This window comes from Puma concolor, chromosome B3 (genome assembly GCF_028749965.1).
Source record: "Puma concolor isolate L17-30 chromosome B3, mPumCon1.1.hap2, whole genome shotgun sequence".
In the NCBI taxonomy this organism is placed as follows: domain Eukaryota; kingdom Metazoa; phylum Chordata; class Mammalia; order Carnivora; family Felidae; genus Puma; species Puma concolor.
Genome location: NC_141672.1, coordinates 115,709,326 through 115,729,352, shown reverse-complemented (window position 1 = coordinate 115,729,352; position 20,027 = coordinate 115,709,326). Strand labels below are relative to the sequence as shown.

The following is a 20,027-nucleotide window of genomic DNA, read 5'->3' as shown; positions in this document are numbered from 1 at the left end:
GCATATGTGATGCTCCCACCTCTCCCTTCTCTGACCCTTTCAACTCCTTCATTAAATAAATCCACAAATATTTTGTCAGCAGTTGCTGTGTGTCAGGCTTTGTCTTAGGTCCTGGGATATAAAGATGAATAAGACACAGTTCCCTAATAGCCAATAAAAAAGTTAACTCAGGTGTCTTCGGGACTCCATAGCTTGTGGTTAGAATTCAAGATTACAAGTAGCCTGGCATTCATGGTCTTGCCCCAACACTAAGTGGAAGGCCCTGGGTGTGTCTCAATAGGCTCACAAACCAGTCTGTCAGCCATAGATCATCATGCAGTATTCCCCTTCCCACCCACCCCCCCCACCTTTTCTTCCTTTGTTGCTCGAGTACCTTCTTTCAATGCCTTCTCATGAAGCCATTCAAGGGTGCTACGGTCCTGCCACTGCCAGTGCTGACAGGGCCCACTGTGAAAATGCCAGCATCCCCAGGGCAGGGGGCTACCAGCCTGCGTGCTGAAAGCTATCATTCTCAATACTGCAGCAGTGTTGGGTTCTATGTGAAAGCGAGAATGGCCTTTCCCTGTTTCCACAGCCAGCACAGCTTGTGCCCAGAGTAGCTCAAAGTCTTCTTTTCAAATAATTCTCTCAGTGTTGCTCCTAACTCCTCTCCCCACAAGGGCTCAAAAGCAGTCCAAGATGCTGAACAGACACCATCCTGTTCCACATCATGGACATTTATTCAAATAAATGACCAGCTGTATTGCCAGCTCTTGTTTTCCATGAACAGATAAACTCCGATTCCTAAATTTGGGCTGAATTAGAATGCCCTATCACCCGTTTCTCCCAGCATACCCTCTCCTCGCTCGCCCAAGCCTGTCGAAACCTATACTTTGTTAGCTGGTGGGAACAACTGGCAGTTAGCTTGTTTATGTCCATGCTTTAGCATGAAGCCCTCCCTCTCCAAAAGTGTTATTTGACTCTCTGTCTACCAGAACTTAGCCTAGCGCCTGGAAAGAATAGTTTTTAATGTTAAATGAATAAATGAACAATATATTTTTAAATAAAGGACAGAGGTTGGTACAGAGGACAGAATGGTTAACATTTTCAGGGGAAAATTAGGAAAGATTTATTGGAAGAGGTGATGTATTAATTGGATTTCCAGCTAAGGAATATTCCAGGTGATAGAGGTGATAGGGCACTGAGGCAAAGAGAATGATATGTCTCAAGGCAGGAAACCATGGACAGCATGAGGTTCTTGGGACATTAGAAGCAATGTGGTTCTACTAGGTACAGACTCAAAGGTGAGGGTTGAAGGGTGCAGATATCAGCAAGAGCTAGATCACAAAGAGTCCTTTAGGCCATGCTATGCAATTATATTGTGAAGTCTCAATTGCTGTAATACGCTAGTGCCACTGGAGTGATTATAGGAAAGACTTTTCCATTTGCAGCAAACTGGCTGTACAGCATGACTGTTAGATGCACACTCATGCCTAGGGAGCTAGACATAGGCATTGAATACACAGGCCTACCTTTCCGTCCCCATTCTAGCACTTACTTAAGTAGTTCCAATACTCATGGTTAGGTTACTTGGGGCAGTTTCCTTAACCTCACTGAACATCAGTTTCTTAATCTCTAAAACTGGGTTAATATTCATTCCTGCCTCATTAGAATTTTTGTGAGGATTAAATGAGATGATATGCATAAAGCTCTTAGCACAGTGCCTTCATACGTGCTCAGTAAATACTATTATTATTTATTTTTTTATAAAGCATTTTTTAAATGTTTTATTCATTTTTTGAGGGAAAGAGAGTGTGAGTAGGGGAAGGGCAGAGAGAGGAAGACAGAGGATCTGAAGCGGGCTCTGTGCTGACAAGCTGACAGGCTGACAGCAGCGAGCCCGATGTGGGGCTCCAACTCATGAACCACAAGATGATGACCTGAGCCAAAGTTGGACACTCAACCGACTGAGCCACCCAGGCGCCCCTGTTTTTTTTTTTTAAGTTTATTTTATTTTTTAGTAATCTCTACACCCAATGTGGGGCTCAAACTCATGACCCCGAGATCAAGAGTCATTTTGTGGACAGTGTCTGATTGGCAAATGATGCAACCCTCCAGCTGTTGAAGGAACAGGTTGGGCAGTACTGGACAAAAGGCAGGATGTTCTTGGCCTGCTGGGAACTTGCTAGGGCCCGGATGCATATGACAAAACATTATTCATGCATCACTGGTGACTGGGTATATTGCCACTTCCCCCACTTTAAAAAGCAATTTGGAAAAAATAAAATAAATGAAATAAAATAAAATAAAATAAAAAGCAATTTGGGGTCCCCTGCCTATTTGGCAGCCACTGCCCCAGAGCCTGCAGAGTCCAGGAGGAGCATAGCTCAAGCCAGTGGATCTTGAGTCTCCAACACCAACCCAACACAATGTGGAGTTGCTGCAGAAACCAGATTATGGGGGCTATTTAGGCTCCCAGTCCCTCCCTGCAGAAGCCTGGAGCTCTGCTCTTGCACTGATGCCCTTCACTGTGGAACTGGCGCAAGCTGGTTAAGGACTCAGTCTCTGAGAAAACAATTGGATTGATGTGAATGCAGTTTTGGAAAAACACGTGGACGATGTATACTGTAACATTCCACCACAGCAGCCAGTGAACCAGCGGAGGCACTGGCAGAGGCAGGCCCTGCTCCTGGGCCCCATGCTGACCTCGCAGAAGTCCTCCAGGGGGGGAATGAAAAGCCAGGCCCCCACCATGGGATACTGAGAAGAAGAAAAAGCTGCTGGGAAGCTGCTAGCAAAAGACATACTCTGGGAAAAAATGGCTTATGGAAATCATTAGTAAAGGAGACAAAATTTGGATGACAAAACATATCATAACATCCAGGAACTGAAAAATGATGCTGAAAACACACAGAACTCTCCTTTTCATTTAACCCTAGAAATACTGGGGGGGGGGGGGGCCGGGGCACCTGGGTGGCTAAGTCAGGTAAGCATCCGATTTCCGCTCAGGTCATGATCTCAGTTTGTGAGTTCGAGTCCCTCGTCAGGCTCTGCACTGACAGCTCAGGGCCTGGAGTCTGCTTCGGATTCTGTGTGTCTCTCTCTGCCCCTCCCCTGCTTGTGTGCTTGCTCTCTCGCTCTCTCTCTCTCTCTCTCTCTCAAAAATAAAAATAAACATTAAAAAAAATACTAGAAATATTGGGTAAAAGGAACTTCATACAGATCATGCCGCAAGTCACAATGGTAAAGCACAAGGCATCGTCACATGCTTGAGAGCAACGCCCTATCATGGTAGCAGAAGAAGGGCGTTCCTTCCCCTGGATATGTGCATGTTTGACTAATACAATACATGATATTTCACGAGAGGATTTTCTACAGAAGAATTAAGCAAAATGTGAGAGACGAAGTATATGCCATTGCTAGCCTGGCACACTGGTGCTTAAAGCATGCTAGGTCCTTCCACAAAAGTGTTCTTGTGAAAGCATCCCCTGCTTCTCTTCAAGTTGCTCTGGAGGACTATTAAAGAAAATTCAACAAGTGAATTTATATATAGTCCACCCATCTTTACAGCACAATAATGCATCATTTCCATTATCTGTGTATATTCAATCATGAAGAAAAAGAACTTAAAATAATTTCATGGCCTTGCAAAAAAAAAAAAAGCAGTTTGGTTAAAAGAAAATAGAGTAACATGTTTGTGACCTTACAGTAGGCCAAGAATTGTTTTTATTTTTTTTTAAATTTTTTTTTCAACGTTTATTTATTTTTGGGACAGAGAGAGACAGAGCATGAACGGGGGAGGGGCAGAGAGAGAGGGAGACACAGAATCGGAAACAGGCTCCAGGCTCTGAGCCATCAGCCCAGAGCCTGACGCGGGGCTCAAACTCCCGGACCGCGAGATCGTGACCTGGCTGAAATCGGACGCTCAACCAACTGCGCCACCCAGGCGCCCCCAAGAATTGTTTTTAAACAACACTTCTGGGGCACCTGGGTGGCTCAGTCGGTTAAGCATCCGACTTCAGCTCAGGTCATGATCTCACAGTCTGTGAGTTCGAGCCCCGCATTGGACTCTGTGCTGACGGCTCAGAGCCTGCAGTCTGCTTCAGATTCTGTGTCTCCCTCTCTCTCTGCCCCTCCCCTGCTCATGCTCTGTCTCCCTCTGTCTCAAAAATAACTAAAAACATTAAAAATAAAAAAAAAAATAAACAGGACTTCTATTCACCAAAAGATACCACTTAGAGTGTAAAAAGGCAATCCATAGAGTGGGGTAAGATATTTTCAATATGTGTATCTAAAAAAAACTCATAGCAAGAATATAATGAAGAATTCTTACAAATAAATGAGAGAGGCAACCTAATAGAAAAATGATCAAAGTCCTTAACTGATGTTTTGCCAGAATAAAAACATATACATATATAACATAAAAAAGTGCTCAGATTCATTAGTCATGAGGGAAATGCAAATTCAGACTGTAATGCGATATCACTACACATCCACCAGAATGACTCAAATGGAAAAGTGTTGGCAACTATGTAGAACAACTGGAACCCTCATACACTTCTGTTGGGAGCGTAAATTAGTATGTTCACTGAAAAACTGCTTGGCGGTATCTGCTGGAGCCGAATAGATACATGTCCTTCTCATTTTAGGTAGGCATGCAACAGAAAAAAGTGTCCACATGTCCACCAAAAGATATGTATTACAATGCTCATAGCAGCACTTGTCATAATAGCCCCAAATTGGCAACTACCCAATTGCCCATCAAGAGAAGAAGGGAGGGGCGCCTGGGTGGCTCAGTCGGTTAAGCGTCCGACTTCAGCTCAGGTCATGATCTCACACTCTGTGAGTTCGAGCCCCATGTCCGGCTCTGTGCTGACAGCTCAGAGCCTGGAGCCCGCTTCAGATTCTGTGTCTCCCCTCTCTCTGCCCCTCCCCTGCTCATGCTCTGTTTCTCTCTGTCTCAAGAATAAATAAAAACATTAAAAAAATTAAAAAGAGGGGCGCCTGGGTGGCGCAGTCGGTTAAGCGGCCGATTTCAGCCAGGTCACGATCTCGCGGTCCGTGAGTTCGAGCCCCGCGTCGGGCTCTGGGCTGATGGCTCAGAGCCTGGAGCCTGTTTCCGATTCTGTGTCTCCCTCTCTCTCTGCCCCTCCCCCGTTCATGCTCTGTCTCTCTCTGTCCAAAAAATAAATAAACGTTGAAAAAAAAAAAAAAAATTAAAAAGAGAGAAGAATGGAAAAATCATGGTACATTCATACAATGAAATACTATGTAGCAATATAAATAATCTACAAGCACAGAAGCAATATGGATGAATCTCATCAACACAATGTTGAGCAAAAGAAGCCAGATACAAAAGACTGAATATGTATGATTCCATTTATATGAAGTACAAAACAGGCAAAATCTGTGTTGTCAGAAGTCAGAAATACCCTTGGGAGGAAGATGACTGGGGACTAGGAGGGGACACTAAGGGGACTTTGGGGTGCTGGAAATGTTCTATTTCTTGATCTGGGCGTTGATTACCATTCTATATGTATACTATACTTTAATAAAAAGTTAAAATATAAAATCAAGAATCTTAAAAATGTTATCATTTGTCTTAGTAATTTCACCTCTAGGAATCTATGAAATAAATATTAGTTTTATAGCTTGTTGATATAACCTCTTATCTGCTAGGAACAGTACTAGGTGCTTTACATATGTTAACCCACTGTTTTTGTGAATCACATTTTTCCATTTCATCTTCTAATTTGTTACTGCTGACATAGAAATAAGTTATTTTTGTCTATGTATTTTATAGGACCACTTGACTGAATTACTTTAATTCCAATAATTCCTTTGGATAATCCTCTTGGGTTTTCTAAGTAAACATCATATCGACTCCAAATAATAAGAATTCTGTCTCTTCCTTTACAAAACTTGCCTTATTGGATTGATTGGACCCTCCAAAACAATGTTTATGAAGTGTAGTAGGCATCCTTATTTTACTCTTGACTTTAATGGAACTGCCTGTATTCCTTTTTGTTTCACATGTATATTCATTTTTGTGTTAGTTTCATTCTATTTCTGTTTTGCCAAGATTTAATGTTTAGAATGGCCGTATCAAATACTTTCTTAACCTCTAGAACATGGTCTTTCTCCCTTAGTCTATTTACCATATATGTTGCCATAATACATTTCCTAATGTTTATCTAAGTTTGCATTAGAGTGATTAAATGTTTGTATAAGATACATTGTTCTTTTTTGCAGATTTTTATTTAAGTTCTAGTTAGTTAACATATAGTGCAATACTGGTTTCAGGAGTAGAATTTAGTGATTCGTCATTTACATATAACACTCAGTGCCCATCACAACAAATCCCCTCCTTAATACACATCACCCATTTAGCTCATCCCCCACTCACCTCCCTCCATGAACCCTCAATTTGTTCTCTATAGTTAAGAGTCTCTCATGATTTGGTTCCCTCTATTTTTCCCTCTTCTCATATGTTCAGTTGTTTTGTTTCTTCAATTCCACATTGGGTGAAATCATATGGTATTTGTCTTTCTCTGACTTATTTTGCTTAGCATAACACACTGTAGCTCCATCCACATCACTGCAAATGGCAAGATTTCATTCTTTTTGATGGCTGAGTAGTGTTCCATTATGTATATATACCACATCTACTTCATCCATTCATCAGTTGATGGACAGTTGGGCTCTTCCATAGTTTGGCTATTATTGATAATGCTGCAATAAATGTTGGGGTGCATGTATGTACCCTTTCAAATCTGTATTTTTGTATCCTTTGGGTAAATACCTAGTAGTGTAATTGCTGGGTTGTAAGATAGTTATATTTTTAACTTTTTGAGGAACCTCCACACTATTTTCCAGAGTGGCTGCGCCAGTTTGTGTTCCCATGAACAGGGTAAGAGGGTTCCTCTTTCTCCTCAACCACACCAACATTTGTTGTTTCCTGTGTTGTTAATTTTAGCCATTCTGACAGGTGTGAGGTGGTGGTTTTGATTTGTGTTTCCCTCATGATGAGTGATACTGAGAATACTGAGAATCTTTTAATGTGTCTGTTAGCCATCTGGATGTCTTCTTTGGAAAAACATCTATTCATGTCTTCTGCCCATTTCTGAATTGGATTATTTGTTTTTTGGGTGTTGAGTTTGATAAGTTTTTTACAGATTTTGGATACTAACCATTTATCAGATATGTCATTTGCAAATATCTTCTCCCATTCCATAGGCTTCCTTTTAGTTTTGTTGGTTGTTTCCTTTGCTGTGCAGAAGCTTTTTATCTTGATGAGGTCCCAATAGTTCATGTTTGCTTCTGTTTCCCTTGCCTTCTGAGACAGTGTCTAGTAAGAAGTTGCTATGGCCAAGGTTAAAGTTGCCTGTGTTCTCTAGGATTTTGATGGTTTCCTATCTCACATTGAGGTCTTTCATCCATTTTGAATTAATTTTTGCTTATGGTGTAAGAAAGTGGCCCAGTTTCATTATTTTGCATGTCGCTGTACAGTTTTCCCAACACCATTTTTTCCATTGGATATTCTTTCCTGCTTTGTCAAAGATTACTTGACTGTGTGGTTGTGTGTCCATTTCTGGGTTTTCTGTTCTGTTCCATTGATCAATGTGTCTCTTTTTGTGCCAGTACCATACGTCTTGATTACTACAGCTTTGTAATATAGCTTGAAGTGCAGAATCATGATGCCTCCAGCTTTGCTTTTCTGTTTTAGGATTGTTTTGGCTATTTGGAGTCTTTTGTGGTTCCATACAAATTTGAGGATTGTTTGTTCTAGCTCTGTGAAAAATGCCAGTGGTATTTTGATAGGGATTACACTAAATGTGTAGATTGCTTTGGGTAGTATAGACATTTTAACAATGTTTGTTCTTCCAATCCATGAGTATGGAAAGTTTTCCCATTTTTTTGTGTGGTCTTCAATTTCTTTCACAAGTGTTCTATAGTTTTCAGAGTACAGATCTTTTACCTCTTTGATTAGGTTTATTCCTAGGTATCTTATTGTTTTGGGTGCAATTGTAAATGGGATTGATTCCTTGATTTCTTTTTCTGCTGCTTCATTACTGGGGAATAAAAATGTAACAGATTTCTGTACATTGATTTTATATCCTGTGACTTTGCTGAATTCATATATTAGTTCTAGCAACTAATGTTTTTTGTGGAGTCTTCCAGGTTTTCTACACAGAGTAGAAATGTCATGTCATCTGTGAACAGTGAATGTTTCACTTCTATGCTAACAAACAGGGGCAATCTGTAAGAATAGACTAATTCCTAGAAACATACAAACTACCAAAACTGAAACAGGAAGAAACAGAAAATTTGAACAGACCTATAAACAGCAAAGATACTGAATCAGTAATAAAAAAATCTCCCAGCAAACAAAAGCCCAGGGACAGATGGCTTCCCAGGGAATTTCTACCAGACATTGAAAAAAGAGTAAATACCTATTTTACTCAAATTGTTCCAAAAAATTGAAATGGAAGGAAAACTCCCAAATTCTTTCTACAAGGCCAGCATTACCTTGATTCCAAAACCAGACAAAGACCCCACCAAAAAGAAGAATTTATAGGCCAATATCCCCAATGAACATGGATGCAAACATTCTCAAGATACTAGCAAATCGAGTTAAACAGTACATTAAAAGAAATTATTCATCATGATGAGGTGGGATTTATTCCTGTGCTGCAGGGGTGGCTCAATATTTGCAAATCAGTCAACATAATACACCACATTAGTAAAAGAGTAAGAAACATATGATCCTCTCAATAGATGGAGAAAAAGCATATGACAAAATACAGCACCCATTCTTGATAAAAACCCTTAACAAAGTAAGTAGAGATGGAACATAACTCAAGATCATCAAATCCATATATGAAAGATCCACAGCTAATATCATCCTCAATGCGGAAAGACTGAGAGCTTTTCCCCTAAGGTCAGGAACAAGACAGGGATGTCCATTCTCACCATTACTATTTAACATAGTACTAGAAGTCTTAGCCTCAACAATGAGACAACAAAAAGAAATAAAAGACATCTGTTATTCTTCTGATATACTTCTAGGAGTATTTGTTTTTATAGTTGACCCAAGAATTATTCAGAATTTTAAAAATATAAACACGTTTAGATTTTTTTCCAGTTTTAATATATTTTTTTTTATTTTTTTTTCAACGTTTATTTATTTTGGGGACAGAGAGAGACAGAGCATGAACGGGGGAGGGGCAGAGAGAGAGGGAGACACAGAATCGGAAACAGGCTCCAGGCTCCGAGCCATCAGCCCAGAGCCCGACGCAGGGCTCGAACTCACGGACCGCGACATCGTGACCTGGCTGAAGTCGGACGCTTAACCCACTGCGCCACCCAGGCGCCCCTCCAGTTTTAATATATTATGGTCAAAGAACATGTCCTATAAATTCTACTTCTTCCTTCTCATCACAAGGGAAAAAATGTAACTATGTATGCTGATGGATGTTAACTGGACTATTGTAAGGACCATTTTGCAATAATACAAATATCAAATCATTAAGTTGTGCACCTAAAACTAGTGTTAGATGTCAATTATACCTCAAAAAATGAAAAAAAAAAGTCCCACTTTTTGGAACTTAGTAATATTTGAGGTTTTTTGAGTTTTCTCAATGTTCTATAGACATTTTAAATTTTTTTTAAGTTTATTTATGCATTTTGAGGGGGAAGAGACAGAGGGAGAGGGAGAGAGATAATCCAAAGCAGACTCTACGCTGACAGTGCAGAGCCCAATGTGGGGCTTGAACTGACGAACTGTGAGATCATGACCTGGGCTGACACTAGGAGTTGGACGTTTAACCACCCAGGCGCCCCGGTCTTAGTGATATTTAAATAAAATGTATAAAGGTGTGTGTGTGTGTGTGTGTGTGTGTGTGTGTGTGTGTGTGATATCTTCTTCATTGATTTATCTGTCAAAAGACACTTAGGTTGCTTCCCTATTCTGGCTATTGTAAATAATGCTGCGATAAATATAGGGGTGCACATATATTCTCAAATTAGAGCTTTCATTTTCTTTGAGTAAATACCCAGTAATGGAATTATTGGATCACATAGTATTTCTGTTTAAAATTTTTTGAGGAAGCTCTATACTGTTTTCCACAGTGGCTGTGCTGATTTATATTCCCACTAACAGAGCACAAGGGTTCCCTTTTCTCCACATCCTTGCAAACACTTGTTATTTATCTTTTTTTATTTTAGCCATTTTACAGGTGTAAGGTGATATCTCATTGTGGTTTTGATTTTGCATTTCCCTGCTGATTAGTGATGTTGAGCATCTTTTCATGTGTCTGTTGGAAATCTGTATATCTTCTTTGGAAAGATCGCTATTCAAGTCCTCTGCCCATTTTTAAATCACATTGTTTTTTAGTGTTGAGTTGTATAATTTCTTTATACATTTTGAATATAAATTCCTTATCAGATATATCATTTGCAAATATCTTCTCCTATTCAGTAGATTGTCTTTTTGTTTTGTTGATGGTTTCCTTCACTGTACAGAAGCTTTTTATTTTGATGTTGTCCCAATAGTTTATTTTTGCTTTTGTTTCCCTTACTTTTGGAGACATGTCTAGTAAGAAGTTGCAATGGCTGACATCAAATAGATTACTGCCTAGGTTTTCTTCTAGGATTTTTATGGTTTCAGTTCTCACATCTAGGTCTTTCATCCCTTTTGAGCTTATTTTTGTGTATGGTATTAGGAAGTGGTCCAGTTTCATTCTTTCCCACATAGCTGTCCAGATTTCCCAGCACCATTTATTGAGGAGACTGTCTTTTTCTCATTATATATTTTTGCCTACTTTGTCATAGCTTGACATTTTGGTACCATTTTAAATGTCTCTAATTGGGGTGCTTGGGTGGCTCAGTCGGTTAAGTGTCTGACTTCAGCTCAGGTCATGATCTCATGGTTTGTGAGTTCAAGTCCCATGTTGGGCTCTGTGCTGACAGTGCAGAGTCTGCTTCAGATTCTCTCTCCCTCTTTGTGCCCCTCTCACTTTTCTCTCAGAAAAAAAAACAAAAACTTAAAAAAATAAATGTCTTCTATCAACAACATTTAGATGGTTCTTTGCACAATCTGAGTCTTTGTCTCTGATTAGCGGAATTTAACCTATTTACATATGTGATGATAGTTTAGATTGATTCGGCTTAGTCCTATCCTCATTCTTTGTATTTTCTGTTAAATACATATTCTTGTTTCCTCCTCTTTCCCTCTTATTTGCCAGAATGATCCAGTTTTCTTTCATCTTTTTCTTTTTCTATAATGACATGTATGCCATGTATGCTGTTTCTGTCTTGCTAGATCTTACCAATTTCATTATACATATATTTACAATTAAGTTTAAGATATTAACAGTAGCAATGAAAGGATAATACTAATATTGAAAAAGATTGATTAAATGAGCATTTTCACACATTACTGGCGAGAATGTCAATATTTATTCCATGTTTCCAAGTATTTACAGAGTGAGAGGGAATTATATGGCTTAAGCCAGGAAAGGCCTAGGACTGTGGTCAATCTCATCCAAGGTACAGAACTGAAGGATGAAACTTCCAAGTGAAAACAAGGTATTAATGGTGGGATAGGATGAAAATAGATGTTAGCTTGGCAACCAATATCCTCAATGATGGTCATTGTAGTATTGCTTATAAGTGAGAAAATTTGGAAGCAACCTAAATGTGCATTAATGGGAACTGACTAATGAATTATGGAAGCTTCACAATTATGGAACTTTAACCATTCAATTCAAATGTCCTTATCTATAAACTGAGAATAATAAGAGCATCTACATATATCAAATATAAAGTTATCGTGAGGCTTAAATAAATTAACATAGGTAGAGCCCTTAGAATGGTGTCCAGCACATGATAAGTATGTTAGTGCATGTTAGCTACCATTATTATTATATTATTATTATTATTATTATTATTATTATTATTATTATTATTTCGCTTTTAAAAACAGAATATTACAGGGAGTAGAGGGAGGGGAAATTGGATGAAGGTGGCCAAAGGCACAAACTTCCAGTTATAAGAAATAAATCCTAGGGTTGCAATGTACAATATGTTGACTAAAGTTAATACTGCTGTATGATATATATGAAAGTCATTAAGGGAGTAGATCCTAAGAGTTCTCATGGCAAGGGAAAAAAATATATATGTATCTATATGAGATGATGGACATTAACTAAACTTATTGTGGTAATCATTGCATGATATATATGTCATTATGCCATACAACCTAAACTTATAGAGTGCTGTATGTAACTATGTCTCTATAAAACTGGGGGACCCCCCTAGAATATTAGCTTTTACATAATATATTGGTTTTTAAAAATATTTTATTTAAGTTCCAGTTAACATACAGTGCAAATATTAGTTTCAGGTGTACCATATAGTGATTCAGCACTCCCATACAACAGCCGGTGCTCATCACAAGTGCACTCCTTAATCCCCATCACCTATATAACCCAATCCCCCCCTCCCCACCTCACCTCCAGTAACCATCAGTTTGTTCTCTATGGTTAAGAAGTCTGTTTCTTGGTTTGCCTCTCTTTTTTTCTCTTTGCTCATTTGTTTTGTTTCTTAAGTTCCACGTATGAGTGAAATCATATGGTATTTGCCTTTCTCTGACTTATTTCACTTGTCATAATACATTGTTAACTGAAAGATGAGAGCATGGCAATAGTTATATCACGGTGTCATTTTTTGTTGTTAGAGATTATGGATGTATGCGCATAGGAAATGGTCTTATACAGAAATAACCATACATACTTTGTCATATATATGGTTTCAGCTCAGGTCATGATCTCACAGTTTGTGAGTCTGAGCCCCACATTGGGCTCTGTGCTGTCAGCCTGGAGTCTGTTTGGGATTATCTCTCTCCCTCTCCCCACCCCTCTCAAAATAAATAAATAAACTTAAAACTTAAAAGAAAATGTCTATAGGACATTGAGAAAAACTGTCAAAAACCAAATATTACTAAGTTCCAAAAAGTGGAATTCTTTTTTTTTTCATTTTTTGAGGTATAACTGACATACAACATTAGTTTAGGTGTACAACTTCATGATTTGATATTTGTATTATTGCAAAATGATCATCACAATAGTCTGGTTAACATCCATCAGCATAGTTACATTTTTTTTCTTGTGATGAGAAGGAAAAAGTAGAATTCTTACAGGACATGTTCTTTGACCATAAAATATTAAAACCAGAAAAAATATAAACATGTGTATATATTTTTTAAATTGCACATATATATTTATAAATTTGTACTAAAGTGCCAGTAGTCTTTATCTTTCTGGCTTAAAAAAATTTTTTTTTAATGTTTATTATTTATTTTTGAGAGAGAGTGCACGCACAAGTGGGGGTGGGGCAGAGAGAGGGCGACACAGGATTAGAAGCAGGCTCCAGGCTCTCAGCTGTTGGCACAGAGCCTGATGTGGGGCTTGAACTCACGAACTGTGAGATCATGAGCTGAGCCGAAGTTGGACGCTTAACCGACTGAGCCACCCAGGTGCCCCTATCTTTCTGGCTTTTATGTGGTCCCTTAGCACTTAAAAGAGCTCAAAAGCATGAAATAAGCCCTGGGAAGGGTATAAACATCGGGGAGGATGATGGTGAACCCAGCAGATCAGGTGGTTGGGTCATGAGGTATTCTGGAAAAGAAAACTGTAATTCCTGTGTAGCTGAGTTTGTGAACTGAGAGTCATCCTTCTACATACAATATTGTGCTTTTTGAATTTTAAAAAATAAATATATATTGCTTTTATAATAAAGTAATGACAGTCATTACCTCCCCATAGAGTCCCTTCTAAGTGAATCTATTCCTTCACTAGCATCTGTTCAAAGATGGGAGTTTTGATCATCTGTGGGTTAGATGACTGCCATGTCTTACCAATAGCCACAGCTGTTATGATCAAGAATGACATCTCTTCCTAGCGGGACTAATCATATCCTGTCTCTGGAGAACTGAAAACTGGAATACTGAGGGAATAAATTAGGGAGATAAGGAGAATGAAACAGATGCAGGGGTGGAGATGAGAGTCTGGATGGGTCCTGAGAGACCACAGGGTAACCTTGATTCCTAATAGATATTACAGCCTATTTGACCTTGGCTATAGCTACCTTCTTATGTCTAGATGCTTGTGAAGATGATTAACTCCCCGCTGTTGAGCTAGTTGGAGTTTTCTTCCTCACAACTAATAGAACTCTGATACGAATAGTAAGTGTTTAACCTTTTGCACGTAGAACATGAAGAATCATTTTAATTTTTGAAGCATTCTTATATTACGTATTATCACTTATAGTAATTGGAAGGATCACTGTTTATTTGACCTTTGACTGCATGGATAGAGCTCTAATTACCTCATAATTACTTGTGTGTTCACTTGTTGAATTTGAACAATTCTTTATCCTTCCACTGGCCTCCTCCCACTATCTGCCTAATGTGGACTCAAGGAAGATTAATGTATTTTATTGTTTTCCTAAGCAAACTTTAGGAAGTCAGCTGTCAAGGGAGAGAAAAATTGGCCAAACACAGTGACTTTATTACTTGCATCGTTGCTTCTTTCTAGCTCTAAAGTTAATTGAAAGTTGCCATGCACATTCAAATTCAATGATCGTTCCTTTCTAGAATAAGGCAGTGGGCTAAGAATAAGACGTAGGCTTAGTGGACTCCATGACTAAACCGCATTCAATTCCCAGGAGACTAGATGACTGCAGGCATTTCCAGAGGCACAATCCAGTGGGGTAGAGAGAGTCCCAGTTAGGAAGGCCACACATCTGTGGTCTGGTTCCAGCCTTACCACTCTCTGGCTATATTTGCAGCTGGTTGGGTAACTGCAATATAAAAATTTATTGGTGTGCCTACTGCATGAAAAGCACTGTATTATGTGTATCAAGGAATGGATTTTGTCATTTGACAAAAATTTACTGAGCACTTACAATGTACATTCACTGTGCTAAGTGCTGGAAGTTTCACTATGAACAACATCCTATTCTTGTTCTTGAGGAATAGCACTTCAACTTTACCTCGCTGGTTCTCAGTTCTTTTATCTTAAATGAGAAGTAACTTAGATAATTTCGAAGATCATATCTAGCTCTAAACATTTATGCCTCCCAGAATTCTCCCCTAGATCTCTGTATCCCTTTTGGGGGTGCCAAGGAGGTTGTTCTGTTGTTTTAATTCAAGCAAACATTTACAAAAGAGGATTAAATAGTTTTCAAACATACATTCCGAACAGTAAATATATACTGTTTGTATATCAGATTTCAAACATACACTATAGTATGTATCTAACCATGCATAGGTTTGTATGTTTGAAAACTATATATTGTTTTTTTTTTCCCAAACAGCATATATCGATTTGAGTTCAGTAATGTAGTGTCTCTCCCTAAGATCTTTGTTAAGAGTTGAATCTTTCTCTGGAATTTCATGAATGCTTGATCTTTATTCATGATAGTATGAGGCCAGGAGCAGAATATTCAAACCATTGAATTTTGGCCAACTGCCTAATGTGGTTATAACCCAAGTCCCTATGGAAGAGACATGCTGAGGATACTCCAGGCCAAGGAACACTGTAGCCAGGGCCTTGACCCAGATCTTGAATGAATACTCTACACAGGTGAGCTAGGCATTACTACCTTGGGGCCACAGGATTCCTTCTGCCTAGCCTACATCCTGCATCATCTTCCACTCCTCCCTTCTTCTGGACACCTCCTGACTCCTCTCTCCAGTTCTCTCCCAAGTGGGAGGAAGCCCCAGGGCATTTTCTGTGGCAGAAAAATTCAAAGAAGGATAATCAATCCCAGGAAGGAAAAAAAATCCAAGAGAAAGATCCAAAAGGCACTCCCAACATAAGTAAGACATTTTAACTGTCCTCTTACCACAAAGAGGTCTACCCATAGCATCGGTGATATTGGACATTTTGGAAATCTGATTCACAGTAATATGCCAGTAATGTTTCCTGAAGTCAAACGTTAATAGATGGCCAAAGAACAGGAAAGTTGAAGGGGTTTGTGCTCTAGGTTTCTTGGAGTCTATAGCCTAGTAGTCAAGGAAGGAGAATAGACCCAGGCAGGAGGAGAATGGGAAGAAGGCAAGGAAATGAGTGATAAATTTTAGGGCCAACTGGGGAATTCCAGTGGGCAAAGGGTCTGAATGATTTTCTCTAAAGGACTTACATAACTAGTTTAAGGTTTCATTGGTGCCCCACCTCCCTAAAGGGGGTTTCAGATTATGTCTGTGGTTATGGCCAGCATGAGCATTTATAACCACTGAGGCTCTAGGCATAAAGGCCTAAGAGATCAGACTGGAGCCAAGATAATCCTAGGCCAGAGAAGCCATCAGGTTGCCTGGAGCAGGATGCAGTTTAAGCAAAAGGGGTCCCTATTGAAAAGGCCTTAAACACCACATAACGATCCTAACTATATAAATTTGCCCTTTTTTGGTCTAAAAATCCCAACATCAGAGGCTGCTGACCCAACCTGGATAGGATTTCTGATATTTTCCCATGAGTTTATCTGACCTAGATGTAAGCTTAAAGTAGGCAGGAGCCTTAATCAAATAGCGCCTATGGTAAAGGGGAAACTAACATTTTTATCAGTATTTCTCTTCATGCACTATTGAGTCTAGACAAACAGAACTGCTCACACCCCCATAGCACTCCAGATTCTTTAGAGATCTCTGCCTAGGTTCATTCTCTTCATTCAAAAATATTCATTAAGTGTCTGTGAGCCAGACACTGTTCTAGGACCTTCTGGATCCTGAATCAAACAAATTAGATGAAGTTCTCCTCAAATTTGTAGCCCTTCTCCATGGACTGCTTTTTGTCTACACATTGAAATTCTGACTATCTTTAAAAAGTTAATACAAATGCTTCCTCATTTATTCATTCTTTCAACAAATATTTGTTGAACACTTACCACATGCAGAATCCTGGCTCAGGCAGTTAGGATACCACTGTGAAAAAGATACCACTCACTCAGCATGTGGTTTGTGGGGGACACCAACAAGTAAAGAAGATAAAGTGACAGTGCCATAAAGAAGCACCCAAAAGGCAGTGATGTCTGAGTGCTTCTCAAAGTTTCTCATAGCACATGTAGGAGATGGCTCTTAGCTGGAGGTGACTGGCTAGGATGCCTAGCTGCCCCAGGCTCTGCCTGGCCACCTAAGGATTGAGAGGATCACTGTCTCAGCACACTTGTACCCCAGTCACAGCATACATGCTGGTCTGGTCTAGGCAAAGGCCTGAAGGGTAAGTAGATGCGAAACTGTAGAAAAGATATTCAGAGTCCTGTAGGTGTTCATTTAACAAGACTTTATCGAGCTATGTGCTAGACACTGTGCCTGGGGCTAGGAATACAGAAGTGAACACAGAACCTGTGCTTAAGGAGCTTTTACTCTAGCAGAGAAGACAGACAAATGGACAAGCAATTACAATACTATGACATAAGTGCTCTAATGGAGATAAGCTCAAAGGGTTATGGGATTTTACCCAAGTCTGAGAAGTCAGAGATTTACAGGATAGTAAAAATGTAAGTTTAGACCTTCAAGTAGGTGGAGTGTGAGTGGGAGGTGGGAAAGGCATTCCAAGAAGAGAGTATGGTAAAAGTGAGATAATCATGGCAAATCTCCTTTTGCTATCCCCATAAGCCCTATCCTTAATACAGGTTCCCCACTATCTAAAAGTAGAGCATTCCTGGGGCGCCTGGGTGGCTCAGTCGGTTAAGTGTCCGACTCTTGGTTTTGGCTCAGGTCATGATCTCATGGTTTGTGAGTTCGAGCCCTGCGTCGGGCTCTGTGCTGACAGTGCAGAGTGTTCTCGAGATTCTCTCTCTCCCTCTCTGCCCCTCCCCCGCTCCCTCTCTCTCCCTCTCTCTCTCTCTCTCTGTCTCTCAAAAATAAATTAATTAAAAAAAACTAAAAAAAAATAAAGTAGAGCATTCTTATGAAACCTTTCATAAATCAAAATAGTGCAAAGCAAAGCAGCAGCAATTACCCTTAATTTATATGGAAAATTTTAATTTGAGTATTCCCAGACCAAAAAAATAATCTCTCTGAGGCTTTTCTGATACCTTTGGACACATCTTGCTAATGGAGGCCCCAAATAAACGGAGAGAAAGCCCAGATGCTCACAGACACGGTTCAAAGGTGTGGCGGCTGAGCATAGTTCCCAGGGAAGGGGTTTGACACGGCCACTCTTTCTGCTTTGGGCACACACTGCCTCTATAATGGCTTGCTGCAAAGCAAACACTGAACACTATTTTCACTTTTTGCTTTTTTTTTTTTTTTTTTTTTGTAAAAACGAAAATCCTCCAGATTTCTTTGGCAAAACAGGTACTGATGTGATGGAGGTTTTTCATAAAAGCAAAGTGGCTTAATAACAACTTTCAAAAAGCAGGTATACCTACATGCCATCTTTTTTCACTCCTCTGTGCTTTGCCCATGCCCCCCTTCCCTGGTTGGCAAACTCTTGCTTTAGGAGCCAGCTGGAAAGTCACCTCCTTTGTGAAAGACTTCCCCAGGCAATATTTAGTCATTCCCTCCTCTCTGCTTCTACAATGATGAGTGTATGAATCAAAATTCTGGACACATTGTCTGATAGTGAATTCTTTTTCTGATAATGTAAACTAATTTTATTAGAAGCTATAGATATGAAATTAAATTATGTTTCATTCATTTAACAAGCTCTCTTTAATAAAAGGAAAAATAGCAAAAAACAACCAAATATCATATACTAGATTATCTATGTCCTTATTCTTGTTATTCATCTGTTAAAATTGATGGCAATGTATATATATATTAATTTAAAGAATTCACACTGTTAAATAACTTTAATTTTAATTTTTGCTACTATCTCTATCTGGTTTCTAAACATTTACATGGATTATGACTTTAAGTTTTTAATGGTTGTTCATTACTTTTCTGATTGATGAATTTCTTAGAGGATAATATGTTTAAAATATTCTCTCAAGAAAAATCTTTGTATTTTCATTAGTAATTTTTACAATCTCTTTATTCAGAGTTCAGCTCCTTCATTCTGTGACTTAAGTAAATGACTCCTTTCCCTTGGTACACGTTGAATATCACATAAAGGAGTGCCTTCCCACATGCTCAGTCCTGAAATCACACTTCGACCTGCTGCTCTTGTATTTACCCCTCCGATTCTGGATACCCACTATTTCCTGGATCTACAGTCCTCTTGCTGCTGTACAGCTGTTCAAGCTGTCATTATCTTCCACTTGCAATAAAAAAGGGCCCCTTAACTAGTTTATCCATGCAACCATTCAACGTGAGATTGCTAAAACGCCAAGTCTTTGGGATGATTTTCAATTGTCCACAAAACAAAGTGCTGACTCTTGGGATTGCTATGTAAGCCCCTGCAGGGGCCTGTCTTTATCTCTGGGTATTCCCAATCTTGCACCCAAAGTCTAAGCAATGTCTAAATGCTTGCAGTAAGTATATAATGTTTGGGGGGGAGGGGACTTGGGGGCAATTACTAAGAGATTATCAACCATCAGGGCAAGAGCCCACACTAGAAGCGGGGAATGGGATGCCTCCAGCTCGCTCTGAAAAGTACAGATTCTTTCCAGTCATAAATACATCACATTTTTGTGATCTCGTGATAACTGTCAAGCAGAGCCAGTCAGACTCTCCAATTCCAGCCCCTTTCCGCCCCCCAGCATTTCACACCACCACGACCTGTGGTTTTTATCCTTCAGCGTTTCTGCTTCTGAAGTTCTCTGGGCCCAGGACGTCCTCCACCTCCCATCTCGTTCGCGCTTCAGGCTGGGAGACTGTCCCTTCCCGCTCGCCCACGCCACCCTCCCACCCGGCGCCCGCGCCTACTAGGTCCAGGTCGCCCGAGGCGCGGCCGCGGGGCGGTCTTCGTCACCGCCGCACCGCTCCGTGAGAGGAGGGGCAGGGAGCTGGTCCTCCGGGGTCGCGGCGTAAGAGGGGAGGGGGGGGAGGGGTGTCGGCCGGTCACGTGGCACGCCGATAGTCACGCGGGCGCCGCTCAGCT

The 20,027-nt window shown here is 39.9% G+C and overlaps 1 protein-coding gene across 2 annotated transcripts in view; it reads right to left on the bottom strand.

Annotated features, from left to right (window-relative positions):
• The window catches only part of LOC147580318 (transmembrane protein 202-like), a 68,667-nt gene extending 48,656 nt beyond the window's left edge, over window positions 1-20,011 (bottom strand). Inside the window, exons 1-2 of one of the 2 annotated variants that reach the window (XR_015252797.1) lie at window positions 18,140-20,011; window positions 15,428-16,963 (exon numbers count right to left, since the gene is read on the bottom strand). The gene's annotated coding sequence lies outside the window, so the exon portion shown is untranslated. Of the gene's footprint in view, window positions 1-15,427; window positions 16,964-18,139 lie in introns of those variants that run through there. The other variant, XR_015252796.1, reaches the window with a different exon arrangement.
• Window positions 20,012-20,027: the final 16 nt, after the last annotated feature.